Source organism: Danio rerio, chromosome 6 (genome assembly GCF_049306965.1).
Source record: "Danio rerio strain Tuebingen ecotype United States chromosome 6, GRCz12tu, whole genome shotgun sequence".
Lineage (NCBI taxonomy): Eukaryota > Metazoa > Chordata > Actinopteri > Cypriniformes > Danionidae > Danio > Danio rerio.
This window is the reverse complement of record NC_133181.1, coordinates 18955697-18975161: the sequence shown is the minus strand read 5'-3', so window position 1 is coordinate 18975161 and position 19465 is coordinate 18955697. Positions and strand designations below refer to the sequence as shown.

General features: G+C 40.8%; 1 long non-coding RNA gene across 1 annotated transcript; it reads left to right on the top strand.

Moving 5' to 3' along the window:
• Positions 1–13318: 13318 nt before the first annotated feature.
• Positions 13319–18502, top strand: LOC137495874 (uncharacterized). Its single transcript, XR_012407893.1, has 9 exons — positions 13319–14857; positions 14950–15016; positions 15093–15146; positions 15221–15371; positions 15863–15920; positions 16033–16206; positions 16663–16753; positions 16842–16911; positions 17056–18502. It is a non-coding gene; the product is annotated as an uncharacterized lncRNA (long non-coding RNA).
• The last annotated feature ends 963 nt before the right edge of the window (positions 18503–19465 follow it).

Genomic DNA, 19465 nt, shown 5'->3' with positions numbered 1-19465 from the left:
TAGTCAGTAAGTTGATTTTAAATATACATTTCAATACATTTAGAGGCTGTTATTCATCTGTGCCAAAATACCTTTTATGCAGAATGTGTATTTAAATCATTAACCAGAGGAACAAAGAATCTTTATATAATGTGATTTTAAGCCCCATTTAGGTTGTACTTATGTGAGAGCAAACATGAATCTGTTTTTTTTTTTTCCATTAACATTTGTACTTGTTCACAACAAATCATCTGTTTATCTTTTAATCACAGATGCAGTGAGGACAAATGTCCATACCAATAGCGCCACTGATGAAGAGGTGGAGAAATACATCACAAGGTGGCTACAACTTGCTCCTGATAGGGTTGATGGAAGGAAGGAAAGAGAGCAGCTAATGTGTCAAATGTCTAAATCACTTTATTTTTTTAAATTATGTTATTTTATAACAACATTTTAAGTGTATTAAGATGTTCCCTGATACTTGGGCAATTTGTTTCTTTCACTTTCTCTCTATATATAGAGAAAGTATATTCATGCTATATACATATATATTAGCTATATATATTCATGCTATTTCTTTATATATACAAACATATATATATATATATATATATATATATATATATATATATATATATATATATATATATATATATATTATACTATATTTGCTATTTCTTAAACTGGTTTCTGTTCAGGTTTTTTATAAAAAAAAAATAGCTGTTTTAAGATGTCTTGTGCAATTTCATAGATTTTTACATGGGTATTTTAAGTTGTTTCCTTTTTTTAATTTTGTGCAGTTTCTAAGCTTTTTTTTACAGTCTATTTGGAAACTTTTGTGTTTGTGCAATTTCAGAATTTTTAAAAAATCTTCCTGTTTACTTAAATTTGTTTATAATGTGTCATTATTCTGCAGCTTCATTGTTATTGCTTTATTGAAATTTTTAATTCTTGAGTAGTACAACATGTATTCAATTTTATTATTATTTGTTTAATAATTGTTTAATCAATAAATGTTTTTTGTTATTTATTGTGTCCTTTGTTTGATTATTTGCAATGTAGGACATGTATGCTGTTTGCAATTTATTCAAAGGTTAAACGCTTATTTACTGTTATATCAACACAAATGGTCTATAAGTTGTGACTATATTGTTCTCTGGTGACTTAAACTGTATTTACACACACACACACACACATAAATAAATATAAATTAGAGACACAGCTTAGATACCGATTGAGGGACGTAAACAACAACAATGGTTCTCATTCTTTCCTGGATTACATTTTTAATTAGCTCCCAGGAATCCAAAAAGGTCCACATATTGATTTTATAATGGAAGTCGTTTTAACATTAAGATATGATTAAATTGCCATTGCTTATATACTTAAAAGATGGCGTTACAGGGACCCAAATCCTAACAGAATTATTATTATTATTATTATATTCTACAGTGCTTCACGGAAATCATGCACTGCACGTTTAATCAGGGTAATTGCATTTGGTGGCGCGGTGGCGTTGCTGTGGTTACTATAATCAGTGACGTTCTAAAAAAGAATGTGTTCGAAAAGCCGTCGATGACGTTGAGAAAGTGTGAGCTGCATTAAGTGTCTGACCATCGCTGACATTAGCGGTATGTAAAGATCTTTCTAAAAGTATCATTTTAAGTTGTTATATTTGGTTGTTTCTACGTGCTTTTGGTGACGGACAAAGATTTTACTATTTCTCTGTCTAGTTAGACTGTGGATTGTACTGAATGTTGGTTGGAATGTGAGATTGCCTTCTTAACTTATTTTGGCGACTTGTCAATTTTAGGCATTTGAATATATCTATTTTTCTAGTTTGTGTATTCTGTTGTCTTCTTTAGCAGCTTATTCATTATCGTCGAATGATTTTTGTTATGTTGTCAAGTTGGTAAACCGATAGATAAAACATTTTTGTTTGTTTGTATGCTTCATTTGTATATTGCTATTTAAAATTTGCAGATTGTTATTTGTTATATCATCAGATTAATTGATCTGTTATAATGTATTTGTATGCTGTCAGCTTTAACACATATTCCATATTACTGCTGTATTTATTTACTGTTTTATTTATTTGTAATTTATGTCGGCGGCCTGTTCAACATTTGTAGCTTTTGATTGTTATTTCTTTTATTTACAGCTTTACTAATTATTGTAACACATTTATTTATTATAAGTTCATAGATTGTCATCTAGTAGAGTATTTACTTATAGCTGCGAAATATTAGTTAGAACAGAATCAGACTGGAGACAATGGTAGATGAAACCTTCAAAGAATGGTGTTAAGTTTAATTAAGGACTTGACATCTTTTTTAATTGTATTTTGCAGATCAGAAGGGACCACATGGAGAAAAAAAAGGAAAATTACACACCACAGCAACGACTGGAAATGGAAAAACAGATGGACGGCTGCATCGATGGAAGTCCTTCCAGGATGAAAGGGGTGTTGTTAAGTATAGATAAGTGGTTCTCAAACCTTTTCACTTTAGAAAGAATTTGTCTCTCGAAGTACGACCTATGCCTATTGTAGCGAGGCAGAGGGAAAACACAAACACCGTAGATGAAGTTACAAACAATGCCCCGGAGGGTGCTTTTATTTACAAGTGATAATGGGGTGAATGAGTGCTCTTCTTAAGGGTGCGTGCTCAAGTGCTCCGGGGAGATGGTGAAGGCTGGTGAGAAGTATGGTGTTGGATCGGTCACGAGCTGGATTCGGCTGTGGGAGAGACAGAGAGAGACAAGCGTTAGCGCAGGGAGTCATGTGTAATGAAGCTCAACTCTTCCTGTGTGGGGCTGGCTTATATCTCTCCCTGGCTGATGAGGTCCAGCTGTGAGCGATCCGGGGTTGATGAATGATCCAGCTGGTGTGGATTTGTGCCCAGGGCGACGTGGTATTACTTGACTCGCTACATTCCCCCCCCTTAGCGTCGTCCTGGTCCTGGGTGTCCTGCGAAGAAAGAGCAGTGTATTGAGAGGGGGGGTAGAATGTTTTGACAGACCTGCCCATCCTGACCAGAGCCGTGAGAGTCCGTCTGCGTTTCCGTGGGAGGCCCCGGCTCGATGTTGGACGTCGAAGTTGAAATCCTGGAGCGACAGGAACCACCTGGTGACCCGAGCGTTGTTGTTCTTCGCTGTAGCCATCCATTGTAGCGGGGCGTGGTCGGTCACCAGAGTGAATTTCCTGCCAAGGAGACCTTAGCTCCAGGATTGCCCACTTGATCGCCAGGGCCTCCTTCTCCACCGTTGCGTAGCGGGTCTCTGCGGGGGTCAGCTTCCGACTCACGTACATTATGGGATGTTCTTCATCGCCGTGGACCTGGGAGAGGACCGCGCCCAGGCCCGAGTCGGAAGCATCCGTCTGTAGAATGAAGGGGCAGCCGAAGTCAGGTGCGTGCAGTACCGGTGAGGACGTGAGGGACTTCTTTAGGGCTCGGAACGCGTCGTCGGCTTCCTTGGTCCATCTTATCCTCTCCGGCTGCCCCTTTCTGGTCAGGTCTGTCAAAGGGCTGGCTATGGATGAGAAGTTAGGTATGAAACATCTATAGTAGCCCGCTAACCCCAGAAATGCACGTACCTGGGTCTTTGTGGTGGGTTGTGGAGTTTCCTGTAGTGCCTTGACCTTGTTTTGCTGTGGCTGTATGAGACCTCGTCCAATGTGGAACCCGAGGTATCTGGCTTCGGCTAGACCCAGGTGGCATTTCTTGGGATTAGCTGTGAGCCCAGCCCGTCGAAGATCTAAGAGCACCCTCCGTAACCGGGATAGGTGTTCTTCCCATGACTCTGAGTGGACGATGAGGTCGTCCAGGTAGGCTGCTGCATATGGCTGGTGGGGCCTCAGCAGGATGTCCATCATTCTTTGGAATGTGGCTGGGGCCCCGTGGAGCCCGAAGGGAAGAACCCGGTATTGCCAGTGCCCACCGGGTGTGGAGAAGGCGGTTTTCTCCTTGGCGTCTTCACTGAGTGGTAACTGCCAGTAGCCTTTGGTGAGGTCGATGGTGGAGATAAATCGGGCTCCACCCAGCCTATCCAGCAGCTCGTCCACCCGAGGCATGGGGTATCCGTCGAACTTGGAGATCTCATTGAGTTTCCTGAAGTCGTTGCAGAAACGGAGGGTGCCATCGGGTTTGGGGACCATCACTATTGGGCTGGACCACGGGCTACGGGATGGTTCGATGATGCCTAACCTTCTCATCTTCTGGATCTCCTTGTCGATAGCCAGCCTGCGAGCCTCTGGAACTCGATAAGGCCTTTGCCGGACGATGGTGCCAGGAGGAGTGATAATGTTGTGTTGGATGATGGAGGTTCGGCCCGGTTTCTCCGAGAACACATCCTTGAACTGACCAACCAAGGCTTGCAGCTCCGCCTTCTGGTTTGGTGAGAGTTGCTCACCTATGTGGACCACGGGAAGATTTTCTTCAGTGAAGGCAACGAGATGACCTGGAGCTGCAACCCACTTCTTCATAAGATTAATGTGGTACAGTTGTTCTTCCCGTCTTCGTCCCGGCTGACGGACTCGATAATTTACCGGCACTACCCTTTCTACCACCGTGTATGGTCCCTTCCAGGATGCGAGGAACTTCGACGTTGTGGTAGGTATGAGTATCATCACCTTGTCCCCTGGGTGGAACTCTCTGGGTTGGGTGGGCCGGTTATACAATCTCTGCTGGGCGCGCTGGGCTTCGGTCAGGTGTTGCTTGACGATGGGCATGATTTTGTCGATGCGTTCTCTCATGTCCCGTACGTGTTCAATCACCGACCGCTGGGGGGCTGGCTCCTGCTCCCAGGCTTGACGAGCCACATCCAATAGGCCTCGGGGTTGGCGGCCAAACAGCAGTTCGAAGGGGGTAAATCCTGTGGAGGCTTGGGGGACTTCCCTGATACCAAATAACACGTACGGGATCATGAGGTCCCAGTCGCGCCCGTCCTCTGCCACCACCCGTCGGAGCATCTGTTTCAGAGTCTTGTTGAATCGCTCGACAAGGCCGTCAGTCTGTGGATGGTACACTGAGGTTTTTAGTTGTTTTACCTTGAGGAGGTGACAGAGGTCTGCCATCAACCGGGACATGAAGGGGGTGCCCTGGTCGGTCAGTATCTCTGTTGGGATTCCCACTCGACTGCATAGCAGAAACAGCTCCTTCGCGATGGCCGATGACGTGGCTTTCCTCAGGGGAATCGCTTCAGGGTATCTGGTGGCATAATCGAGGATAACAAGGATGTGCTCATGTCCCCGGGCCGACTTCGGCAAAGGCCCTACCAAGTCCATACCAATTCGGGTGAAGGGCACATCGATGATCGGTAGTGGTATTAGAGGGCTGGGGGGTGGTCGTTGGGGAGACGTTCTCTGGCAGATGTCACATGCCTGGCAATACCTCTTTACTTCCCCGTCTAGCCCCGGCCAATGGAACCGATCGCGGATCCTTTTCACCGTGTTGGCCGCTCCCAGATGTCCAGCCATCGGGTGGGTATGTGCCAGTTCTAAGACCGTCTCCCTCTTGGTCCTCGGAACGACCAGTAGTGTCTTCTTTTCCCCCCGCCTCTCTGCGACACAGTACAGCAGACCATTTTCCACAATGAAATGTGGGAGGGGGTGAGGGCTGGGAAGTCGCTCATTACCGTCGATGATCCGTACTTGCGGCCAGCAGTGTTTGAGCGTTTCATCTTCCCTCTGTGCTCTGCCAAAATCGCCTCCTGCGGTTATCTGTTGAAACAGATCAAAGTATAAATTAGCCGATATTGATGACTCACCCCCTCTGTCGCTCTCGGTGGTCATCAGCGCTGGTTTGCGGTCCCGATGAGCCCGTGGCTTGTTCTTCTTCTTTGAACGAGCCGATGGAGCGTGGTGGTGAGTTAGGAGTTCGTCGAACCCCGGCCAGTCTCTGCCCAGTAGGAGGGGCACAGGAAGATCTGGAACAACCCCGACTTCGATGCGCCAGCTGCCTGGTTTCGCCGCGATGGTCACTCTTCGGGCGGGTACGTGGCGGGTATCACCGTGTACACACGTGATTGGAATAATGCTTTTACTTTCCTGGCGGTACTTCAACGTCTTCGGGTGAACCAGAGTGATGGCGCTTCCTGTGTCTAACGTGGCCGTTTGTGTTTTTCCCTCTAGGTGGACTTTATGGGTGGGAGCTTCGGGAGGGATGTTGCGGTGTACCGCGCACCCTGCTGTCCAGGCCGGGGTCGAGTGCGTCGTCGGCTCGGTGGGCATCGGCTCGTCCATCGGGCTGGGGACCGCTGGTCTGCTGTCTGGTCGCGCTGTGCCCTCCACCGGTCGCCAAGATGCACTTACCCTCCGGGGTGGCAGAGCCGCTCTCTCCCCGTTGTCTCTGGCGATGTGAGCTTCAGCCAGCTCGATCGCCTCCACCAGGGTGGCCAGTGACTCAGGATTTCGCATGCTGGTGAGTGTTCGCAAACGTCGGGGTAACGCTCGCATCATCTTCTCTATAATCACCTTCTCAGCGACCTGGACTGCCGAGGGATCTCCTCCCAATAACCATATTCTTCCCAGGCGAGAAAGTTGAGCTGCTTGAGTCCTCACAGGCTGTTTCTCGTCATACGACCACTGGGAAAACTGTTGGGCTGCGCTGATTGTGGATAGCCCCATTCTGGCTAATATCTCCTTTTTTAACGCTTTGTAGTCTTCATTTTTAGGTGTCTCTAGTGAAAAATATGCTCGTTGCGCTTCTCCTGTGAGAAACGGAGCCAACATTCTCGCCCAGTTTTCTTTCGGCCAGCCTTCTCTCTCGGCAATAACTTCAAACGTGTGTAAGTAAGCGTCAATATCATCCAGGTCGCTGAGTTTAGTGAGATGATGCTGTGCACTCACTTCGGGAGTCGGATGGTGTCTGGCCACCTGGCGGAGCTGTTGTTCCAGTCGATCCTGTCTGGCTGTAAGTTGCTCAGAGATGGAATTCTGCTTGCTGGAGATCTCCGCTAGGTGGAGCAGTACCTCTTCCAGAGACATGGCGACGTGATGTTGACAGCCGAGTAAGAGGAAGCGCGGAAGAGAGAGAGAGCGGATGCCTGTCTGTAACAAACACAAAGAAAAATTCAGCGGTTATTTTCTTCTTAATGGTGAGTGTTTCTTCTGAATTTTTCCCTCTGCAATGCCCGCATTCTCCACCAGTTGTAGCGAGGCAGAGGGAAAACACAAACACCGTAGATGAAGTTACAAACAATGCCCCGGAGGGTGCTTTTATTTACAAGTGATAATGGGGTGAATGAGTGCTCTTCTTAAGGGTGCGTGCTCAAGTGCTCCGGGGAGATGGTGAAGGCTGGTGAGAAGTATGGTGTTGGATCGGTCACGAGCTGGATTCGGCTGTGGGAGAGACAGAGAGAGACAAGCGTTAGCGCAGGGAGTCATGTGTAATGAAGCTCAACTCTTCCTGTGTGGGGCTGGCTTATATCTCTCCCTGGCTGATGAGGTCCAGCTGTGAGCGATCCGGGGTTGATGAATGATCCAGCTGGTGTGGATTTGTGCCCAGGGCGACGTGGTATTACTTGACTCGCTACACTATATAAAATGTGTTTAAATTAAGTTAATTAAAATCATTACCATTCGTTAAAAGTAAAAAAATAAATAAATGCTGTACTTAAAGGTAAAGTATTAGCATATAGGAGCCTATATTCATCAAAACCTGGAAATGTAGCTCGGGCCTCATAAATTTATGTCATCATATTCATATCATATACAAACCAAATTGCATGTACATATGATATATTTGAATGGGGGAGACCAGGGATAGTTGTGCTTCTATTATATTTCTCTACAGATCTTTAAGATCTTACTTTACAAGTGTCTGCTATTAAATTGCATATAAGTTAATTTTCAGCGCATACAGAAATCGTGAACCCTTTTTAGTTTCAAACAGGAGGAGTGAAATGTACAATTCAGCCCACAGTTTGGGTTATTTGGGTAATTTAACATTATAAAATAAGAATTAAGACCTAAAAAATGGATTTGAAAGCTTTTTATTCAGCATTGAGCTTTCAATATAATTTGTGTCTCTGTGTTTCAAAGCTGAATAAAATGTGCATCAGATTCAACAATTGAACACTATTTGTGTTTGCAGCCTTCATGAGCCCACAGAGTTCAAACACTGAGCTCAAACTACTTTTGACTTTCTCTTTAAAGAGCTATAGGAATACTGAAATTAAATCATATAAAGACATTTTTTAATCTGCTTGGGGTTGGTGGAAACATTTCACCGACGTTACCAGCAAGTTATTAGCTTTTATTCTTACAACTGACCCAGTGTTATGTGGCCATGAATCTGTTCTCCCACAGCAAACAGCTAAAACATTATCACCAACAATGTGGATTAAATATATCCACACACAGATTACACGGGTTTAACTACAAATCAGGCATTGATATCTTAAAAATAATTCAAGTAAAAAATATTACTTTGCTGAAACGTAGTGTTTCCTCTCTAATATCTGCTGTGTCTGCTACAGAACCTGGTCAGTCATCCACGGCCAGAAGGGTTAGGAAGTGCGAGATTGATTTGTGACTATTTCCTTGTTTCTCCCCCGTGAAATCTAAACATTAACCTGTATTTTTAATATATGATTTAAAATTACATATTTCAATTAGAGATTAGATCTGCTTACAGTGCTTCATTTACAGTATGTGTTTTAGAAAACTGAGTGATTATTAGGGATGCACCGATACCACTTTTTTATAAAACGATATGAGTATTTTAATTTATGTTCTAGCCGATACCGAGAACTGATACCAATACTTCATAGATTTGGTTTCGATGAAGTTTATTTATTTATTTATTCATTTAGTTTTTGCTTGTTGCAAGGATAACCACAAACATCTTTAAGAGAAGGCTTTTCCAAGCCAAAAATATACACACATTGTTGATAAACCTGCAAATCCAGACCTTATCTATTAAAGATTAACTGTGGACATTTAAATGATGAGTTATCCTTGCGCTGACATCCCTCCACGACTTCACACATTACATAAAGTGTGTGCAGTGTACGTTAACTTTTGAAGTCACTCTCTTACACTGCATATTCGGGAAGCATAAAACCCTGTTATGGGCGATTTTTTCATATTTACGAGTCCTGCCGTTAATCCGCAGGTCAGGTATAAAGTAGGCTATACTTGATGCTATACTTTAAGTTTAACTATAGGTGGGTCACGGCTAGATAAGATCAATAGCCATAATTACTCAAAGCATACTCTCATTTTAAAAATCATGCGACCATCATCTCACAATGTTTAATAATAATCTTATTTTTATTAAAACGAGTGATTTAGCAATGCCGCGCCACTGACAAGCCAACTGCAGATCAAACAAAGCAACTATCGCGGCAACCTTTTTCTGAATTTCAGCTGTTCTTTTTTGCATTTGATTATTATTCGTTCAATGTTAAAAAAATCAGTAATGAATAGAGTGTATCCTGCGTTTGTGCGTTTTATCACTGAAGCTGCCCTTTTTCAAAACTAAAAGTTGCTTTGTCTCTCTGGCAATATTTCAGCTTTAATCTAATGAAAAGTTAATTTAGATGAGCCAATATTCAAAAATTGCAGTAAAGTAACTGTGACGTGCGGCCACACATCGAATCTGAGGTCTGTTCTCATCTCTCTCTCTCGCTGTCATCCAGACATTGATACGTAGACACCACACAAGTCATGTCGCAAAACTGAGGCTGGTACCAGCTGACAGGTAGAATAGCTGAAGCCTTTGCGAAATCTGTCAAATACAGCACTGAAATGAACAGGCATAAATGTCTTTGACCCAAAAAGTCTATCAGTAGGATATCTGTAAAAACGCAATCAGAGCCAATGTTATGTAGAAATTGTGTAGCCTAATAATTATATTAATTTTAATAAAAAAGAAAATCAAAATAAATAATTTATTGCATTTTTCGTTTGCTAAAAAATATACAAAGGGTGGGTAGTTTGTATTAATGTGTTGTAATATTAATTAAATGTGTTTAGCCTATTTAAGCTTAACGGTTATATACACTGCCAATAGGCAAGCCATTCAAAAAATATTATTTTATTGTGTACTGGGTTAGAATTAGGGATGCTCAAAATAATCGATTAACCGTTAACCGAAAGGGTGCGTTTGTGACCGATTAATGCTATCAGTTAAACGATTAAAATTATTATTTTATATATTTTTAGTTTGGCTGCATAAGCGGCCGATTGAATGCGCCTTTGTGTTAAGAGGGGCATCTTTTGCACGCGGCTCATCCCAGAGCAGCAGTTTGTGTTGTCAAGACAACTACAGAGAACTTTTAAAGAGCTTGGTTTCCGCTACATTCATTCTTCCATGGCGGGGACCAAAATGCATCCCGCCACGGCTACATTACCCATTCAAAACATTCAGTTATTGTTGTTGTTGTTTTTAATAGCGGATTATAATCGCAACAAAACGTATTAAAAGGTAAGTGGATTATAACAGCGCAAACTTTTTTGTAACCATATAGTGCTGTGCGCTATTGTTTAATCCTTTGGGGTTACGTGCTGACTGACTGAATGACTGACAGGTGCGCGATGCGTGAGGCCAGCAAACACGCAGAAGCTTTCAGTTAAGATGAACAGTTTCTATAGTTATACTTTATTTATAGATAAAGTATGACTCTACATATAATCACTCTATCTTGCTGGCGTTTATGGCCGTTTCGCTTTACTTCAGGACGCATTAACACCGCTCTGAAGGTCTAATCGCTGTTTTAAGTTATCCAGAGCTGTATGAATGTACAAATCTTGAATATCATAATATTATTAAATATTACAATTTTATCAACATAGACAGCAACACTTTTGCACAATTGATACCCAGCTGATTCAGTCGTTTCATAAGAGGACCGCGCTTCTTCTCTTCTTTTTTCCTTGTCAACATTAAGGCAGTGAGATGCGCCTCGCGTTTTTGGAATGAAAAAAGCACGTTAGCTGTGCTTGGCCACTTGTTCAACTGCAAGACATACTTAACTTGCGAGACGATAATGTATAACCCGTGCCTACAGACACATTTGCCAAAGAAGCAAAATGGAAGAAGAATATTGCTTCAAACAGACGTGTTGATGCCAAAAAAAGCGCTGATGTTGACCTGGATCTGCATCATAAACGCAACAAATAGGCTTTACCTTTTATTTTACAGCATATAAAGCATGTATGCACATTAATGCAATATCATATTTAAACAAAAAACTGTTTACAAAATGTCAACATATGCGCGCGTTGTTGTTGTCTTTTCATCACGCAGCGCGCGCACTTGAGCCGCGATGGAGAGAAAGGAAACCATAGCAAGACATAATCTTTAAAATAATGATTTCTATTAAAAATGTAAAAAGGTTTTGTGATTATAATAATAACAGCGGGGCATTAACTAAATGCATATTTTCCGTGGAGCGAGCAATTTGAGGAAGTCAGCTATTTTATTTGACGGAAGACAAACATATGATTGGAAAAAAATCAGTCAGTGTTTTCGATTTGTAATATAAATTACTTATTTAAGTGCAAAATAATTTAGGGCAGTCCTATTTATTTTATTCATTTTATTTAGATTATTCTGTTCTTCTGTGCTAAACACTGCAGGTACGTGAAAATGCTCTGTTGTATTGTTCTATTATTAATATGCTAGCATATAAAAATAAATCAGTATTTTATGCAATATTTAAAGTGTCAGACACAAAATAGACATGTCAATTTGTTTAATATAAAATTAATAGTAATCTGACCAGTTAACCGTTAATAACCGATTATTGAGCGGCAATTGTCGGTTAGCAAAATTAACCGAAATGAGCATCCCTAGTTAGAATGTATATTTTACATGAAAAACTATATGTAGCATGTCTCGCTGTCATTTAAAACATGCAATTCATTACACACCAGAGCTGTAGGCCTACACTTACAGGGCGTTGTTGGTCAATAGTCATACTGCGCACCACGTTATTGAGCTCAAATATCTCTGAGGGAGATTATGTGACCCGATAGCCATTATTAACTTGAGAGATTTTAAAAATAAAAGGCCTTTTAAAAAAAGGAACAACACACAAATCGGCAACAAGTAAAACTGGTCCCTTGGAGTTCAGCACTTGTCATCTTGCCAGTGTATGCTGCGTGGTGTGTATAGCGCCCTTATGCAGCGCATGTCAACTGCCACTGGTGAGAGAGAGCGTGCCCGTGAGAGCTCAGTGCAAGTATCGATATAATCACAAGCAAAATCATATCATTATAAATATTCTATTAACAATACTTATCAAAATATTTATACACTTACATGGTATTTATTGAGATTGTGTGATCTGTATAGGCTGTCTGATCTTTACAGAAGCTGTAAACTGAGACGGGCGCAGTGACGGCAGTAATGTTCAGCTCTGATGAGGTGCTTTTATTTACCCTGTAGTCTTTAGATTTTTTACATAATGTTCCATTACTTAAAATTTCTTTCGTTTTTTTATTTATAGTTTATATTAACATGAGTGCTAGCTTGTTTTGCTGTGATCATTATGCAAGGATCATATTTCATGTTCGGTTTATTCTTCAGTAGCCGATAGATTCATTAATAATGTATTTTTAAAAGGATTGTTTATAAGGACTAAGCTATAAATATATAATACATTAGGCTAATTATTAAGACAATGGTCAGGTAGGATAACAAATCACATCCATGTAGTAAATTACTGTTGAGTGGGATCTGTGCGTGGTATCTGCCTTTTTATGTACGATATGAGTATGAGTATTTTAAGTGTCGCCCCGATACTGGTATTGGAATCGGTGCATCCCTAGTGATTATAAATACACTGTTTGACCAATTCATGCGTGATGTATCAATTCATAGATTCAGCATTTCCATAATTTGGTGGAAGTGAGATCATATCTTAAGTAAAACATAGGGCCCTATCATACACCCGGCGCAATGCAGCGCAAGGCGCGGCGCAAATGTTATTTGCTAGTTTCACCTTGACGCAAGTGTTGTTTTGCTGTTTTGCACCACGTTGTTTAAATAGCAAATGCATTTGCACTTATATGTGCGCCCATAGGCGTTCTGGTCTGAATAGGAAAGTGTTCTGAGGCGCACTGCTGGCACGTTGCTATTTTGAGAAACTATAATAGATTTTTCATTAGACCAAAACAAACCCGGTCTAAACTCCAGCGCAGAGTTGCGCCTCGCTTACAGACTGCTTAATAGCCTACACACAAGATGTAGAGCAATACGCAAATATCTTTACATATGAAAAAATTTAAATATTAAGGATATATATAGGATATAATAAGAATATAAATATAGGAAATAAGTATAAAGGATTAAAATATTACAAATCATGTTATTTTCTAGCATAAATAAATATGAAAAATCACTGCTTTTATTTCTTCTTCATCTCGGGAGACTTTTTCAGTTCATTTATAAAAATTTGCTTTTGTATAATGTTATTATTATTAGCAGTATTATTTATTATCTCCATATTTATATTTGTTTTATTAAAAACAAGCTTAGATTTGCCCACCTGCAGGTTTTAGACCATATGGGGCACAGCATGTGTATTAGGATATAACTCAGGTTTTTAAGCACACTTTGTTGTTATTGTTCATTTATTCGTTTGCTGGAAATTAGAACTGAATTTAGAAATAGTTTTGAAACGAATATTTGCGCTTAACAAACAAAATTAATTTTTATAGGCTAATTAATGTGTGTGCGTAAAGGTTTCCCTATCTAAGAGCGAAAGTGAAAGTAGATCGATTATCTCTCATTCTCACGCAGTAAATGCTCTGTTTAACAGTTTTCTGTTAAAAAAAACTTTTAACTGTTTGCTTGTAAAATGCTGAGTTTTTCCACTTAGACTTACTTTACATCCTGTAAATAGCGAATGCGTTTATGGCGCGACGCAGCTGGCTCTTAAAGGGAATGGGAGATGAGACTCTGATTGGTTTATTCTTAAAACACATCTATAACTCAATAAGAAAATAAACTCAAACCTTTTAGACCATGCGCCACGGCGCAAAGCAGATTTTTCTGTCCTTAAATTAGCAAAGATGCATTCTGACACACCCTGAAAGCGTTTGCGCCCTGGGTTTTGCGCTCTGCGCATGGACTGTCAAAATAGAGCCCATAGAGTTTGTGTAAACTGTGCAACTGACCACCGTTTTCAGGCCGACTCGGGTAAGGTTCCGCACCATTTGAATCACATCCAGATTAATTTAAATCTGAGGCAACAAACTAAATCGAAAGCCACACCGCTAAACTATTTACATAACAAATGACTTCAGGCTATAAATCATAAATGGATTTTTTTACACAACTACTAACACATGTTAACACATTAGTGATAATTATTTTACCAATAATTCTCCTGAGTTTGCACTGAAGTAACTGAAATGCCAACAGGACTTGTCTGTAAAAGCACCTCTCTAACATGTATCTGCTTAAGCCCTCCACAGTTTTTTTTTAGATTCTTAGCATCTGATGACATGATGCACTAAACATACTAATCATAACAGTGTGATCGTACAGAACAGGGAACAGCCAATGCTGATCACATCTGTTATCGTTTGCATCAAAGGGTAAAAGGGCGTTCATATATTTTTAATTATTATTCAGTGATTTCTCTGCATACCACTAGAAGGAAACCCGCGTACAACACTTTGAGAACCACTGGTATAGATGGGTGGTTAGGCCTTGTCTGTGTCAGGTTTTTCCTTTTTTCAGGTATTGGAGAGCAGGCAAAAGAGGGAGACTCACAAGAGCATCGGTGGAGATTTCTCTAAAAAATGCTGGAGAACAGCAGTTGGGGTTTTGTTGGGGCTGTCTTTGTTTATTTGCAGATTGGAGTGGAGCAGAAGAAGAAGAACAGTGGAGATATACTTGAAGACCTGGAGCTCATGAAGCAGGTAGTGCTGCTTGAACAGACTAAACAATGGAGTTAGTTTCAAAAGAAATGTATTAAGATTAGTTAAAGACCTGATATCTTTCTCTTTGACAGGTTGGCATGGAGCATGTGAAGGAACAGGGAAACACACTGTAATGACAAGTGCATCGTAATAAATTAGGTACAGCCTTAAACTTTAAGTTGAGTCAACTGAACTTTATAAAACATTTTAAACTTATACAATTACATTTTTACAGAGTAAGTGTCACAGAAGGGACGACATTCAGTTCAGTAATATAACAGGACGTCAGGTGAGTATAAGCAGGTGAGTTTATTGATGCAGATAATAAGTCCATTAACCTGAATTGGATATTTGATTATGCAGGCTTGGAGACTGGAGACGGATACCACAGACAGCAAACAGGATGAAGACTAAACGAGGAACCAGGAGACACCTCACTAGGAGAGACACTGGAACTCACAGGAGATGTGCTTGTGGTGCTTCAGTGAGTGGAAAACCTGGTCTTAATGGGGCAGTAAGTGGTTGTCAGATATTTCCTTCAGATAGACAGAAATAGATACAATATTTTTGTTTGTATGCTTCATTTGTATATCGCTATCTAACTTAACATTTGCAGATTGTTATTTGTTATATGATCGGATAAATTGATCTGTTCTAATTTATTTGTATGCTGTCAGAGTTACCACATTGAATATTACTGCACGTCTGTTGTCAGATAGATTGTCTGGCTGTTGTATTATTTATTAGTAATTTATGCTGTTGGCCTGTTCAACATTTGTAGCTTTTGATTGTTTTTTGTTTTATTTACAGTTTTACTAATTATTGTTGCACATTTATCTCTTCTAAGTTTATAGATTGTCATCTAGTAGAGTATTTACTTATAGGTGTGAAATATTATTTGTTAGTTTTAGAACAGAACCAGACTGGAGACAATGGTAGATGAAACTTCCAAAGAATGGTATTAGATTAATGAATGACTTGACATCTTTCTATTGTATTTTACAGATCAGATGGCACCACATGGAGAAAAGAAGGAATCACACACCTCAGCAATGACTGGATGGTCAGGAATTTAATTTTTTTTTAATTAGGTGGACGTGTGAATCGATGGACGTCCTTCCAAGATGAAGGAGTGCTGGTTGTTGTAGATAGTAATTAGGCCTTGTCTTTGTCAGGTTTTTCTTTTTCAGGTAATGGAGAGAGAGCAGGCAGAAGAGGGAGACTCACAAGAGCATCAGTGGAGCTATCAGGAGCTTAAGTTTGATTACTTTATTTTGGATTAAGAAAGCAAAATTCTCCAACAAGAGTGATTATGCTGCTTCCTGATGGTGAAAGTGATTATACTCATGGCAAGTATTATTTGACAGTTTGGTCATTTGTTTCACTAAGGGCCTACTCACACTATGCCATCCGTACCATGCCCAGGCCCGTTTCCCGGATCGTTTGAGAAGTGTGAGTGCGCTGAATCAGGCTCAAGCACGGTTCACTTGGCCGGCCCTGGCCCGGTTGGAAGAGGTGGGTCTGAGTGCGGTTCACTTGGGCCCGAAACTGAAAGCGACACGTGACTTTTAAGGGACTGTTTCATATGGATTTATTAATCATTCTTACTGTTCATTGAACGCAAACTGCCGTAGTTTATTAAATACGCAAACTTCTCAATGCACGACAGCTGAATTTGCGGTTAGTAAATAACCGATTGTGTTCTATTTGGGACACTACATTCATATACTATGCTGTTGAGTGTGTAAGTGCATAAGTACATAGTGTATAAGTTCATAGTGTATAGCGTGCCATTTGGGACGCAGCTTTTGTCATTTGTAGGTTGGAGTGGAGCAGAAGTAGAAGAGTCACAGGAACAGTGGAAATATACTTGAAAATCTGGGGCTCAGGAAACAGGTAGAACTGCTTGAACAGACTAAACAATGGAGTTTGTTTCCAAAGAAATATATTGAGATTAAAGACCTGATATCTTTCTCTTTGACAGGTTGGCATGGAGCATGTGGAGAAACAGCGAACCACACATCAGTATTGACAAGTACATTGTAATAAATTAGGTACAGACTTACATTTTTAGTTGAATCAAATTAACTTAATAAAACATTTTTAAATTATATACTTTAATTTGTAAAGACTAAGTGATGATTGGGTATTTCCTTCAGATACAGTAAATAGTTAGATAGATGTCTTGTCTGCCGCAGGTGTTTCTTTTTCAGGTAATGGACACACAACAAACAGAAGAAGGAGACTCACAAGAGCATCAGTGGAGATTTATCTGAAGAACGCTGGAGAGCAGCTTGTGCATTGCTGGAGTTCAGCAAGCATGTAGAGCTCTGTTAGTCGTGTCTTTGTCTTTTACAGACTGGAGTGGAGCATGTGGAGACCAATAGGAATCACACACCTCAGTGGTGACTGGACACTGATGGTCAAGAATATCCTTTTAATGCAGAAGTATGGGTGCATGGATAGATGTCCTTCCAAGTGGAAGGGGGTGGTGGTGGGCATAGATTGTTAAATAGATGTTTTGTCTGTGGCTGTTATTTACATTGTAGATAATGAATTCTCAACAGGCGGAAGAGAGACACTCACAAGAGCATAAGTATTATAAATAATTTTTGATACATTTTGAAATATAAGTTGTATGTACATATGATATATTTGTATGGGGGAGACCGGGGATAGTTGTACTTCTATTATATTTCTCTATATATCTTTGAGATCTTGAGTTACAAGTGTCTGCTATTAAATGGCCAAATAAGTAATTTTTGCAGCGTAAACAGTAAATATGAACACTTTTTAGTTTCAGGGCGTACTCACACTATGCTATCAGTACCGTGCCCAGGCCCATATCGTTTGAGAAGTGTGAGTGCTCCGAATCTGGCTCAGGTGCGGTTCACTTGGCCGGCCCTTGCCTGGTTGAAAGAGGTGTGCCAGCGCGCGATTCACTTGGGCTGGAAACTGAAGACGAGACGTGACATTTAAGGAACTGTTTTGTATGGATTTATTAATCATTCATACTGTTCAATGAATGCAAACTGTCGTAGATTATTAAAGACGCAAACACCTCACTGCATGACAGCTGCACCTGTAGCAAACCTCTTAATTCCTGCAGCGCGATGACTTTATAATTGTTTATGAGCGTCAAAAGTGGCTGATCTGTTCAGTGAAATAATTAACTGCGTGTCACCCCTTCCACCCCTACCTCTCCAGCTTTCCCTTCATAGGGTGGCACGGTGGCCCAGTGGGTAGCAATGCAGCCTCACAGCAAGAGCGTCACCGGTTCTAGTCCTTTAACAGGCTGACTGTCATTTCTGTGCATAGTTTGCATGTTCTTCCCGTGCTCGCATGGGTTTTCCCTGGGTTCTCCGGTTTCCTCCCACATTCCAAAAACATGTACTACAAGTGAATTGATCAATCTAAATTTAGCACTACAGTCAAACTCTCATTCAGCAGCATATCTCTTCATAGCATTTATTTTAGTCATCAGCTCATATCATGGGGGGAGTTGTCGAGATCTACCTGAGGCAAACGGGAGGGAGCCCAGGGCTCAAGGACCTTTTGAGCTCAGGTCTCTCTCCCGGGACAGCATGCTAAACTTGCTTATAATCAGTCATCAGCTAAGTGTGAACTCTTGAAAACGATATAACTAAAGAAATTTCCACTGTGCTGAGTGAGAGCGCTTCTTACTGAACTGTGCATCATTGATGACGTAAGCATGCTCAGTCCCAAATGCGATGTGAGTGTGGGCCGTCAGGTGAGACGGGAGGGGGGACAAATGTGCTTCGGCCCGGTTCAAGGCAACTGTACATAGTGTGAGTAAGCCCTCAAACAGGAGGAGTGAAATGTTACAATTCAGCCCACAGTCGGGGTTAGTTGTAACATCATAAAATGAGAATTATGACATAAAAATGGATTTGAAAGCGTTTTATTCAGCATTGAGCTTTCAGTATAGTTTGTGTGTCTCTGTGTTACAAAGCTGAATGAAATGTGCAAATGTGCATCAGCTTCAACAATTGAACACTATTTGTGTTTGCAGGCTTCATGAGCCCACAGAGGTCAAACACTGAACTCAAACTACTTTTGACTTTCTCTTTTATAAGCTATAGCAATACTGAAATTAAATCATATAAATACAGTTTTAAATCTGCTTGGGGTTGGTGGTAACATTTCACTAATGTGACTAGCAAGTTACTAGCTTTTGTTGTTTCAACTGACCTAGCATTATGTGGCCATGAATCTGTTCTCCTACAGCTAACAGCTAAAACATTATCACCAACAATGTGGATTAAGTATATCCACAATCAGACACACAGATTGCATGGGTTTAACTACAAATCAGGGAATGATATCTTAAAAATAATTAATTAGCTAATCTTAGCTGAAGTGTAGTTTTTCTGTCTAATATCTGCTGTGTCTGTCACAGGACTTTTTCATATGTGGTATGAGGACTAAAATGAGCATGTGTGAAGTGAATCAGCTGATTTGTAACTAGTTCCTTGTTGTAGAGATTGTAAGTGTTACAACTATCCCCGGTCTCTCTCTTCAAATCTAAGGGCTTTTTTTTGACGGTCCATGCGCAGAGCGCAAATTGCAGGGCGCAAACGCTTTCAG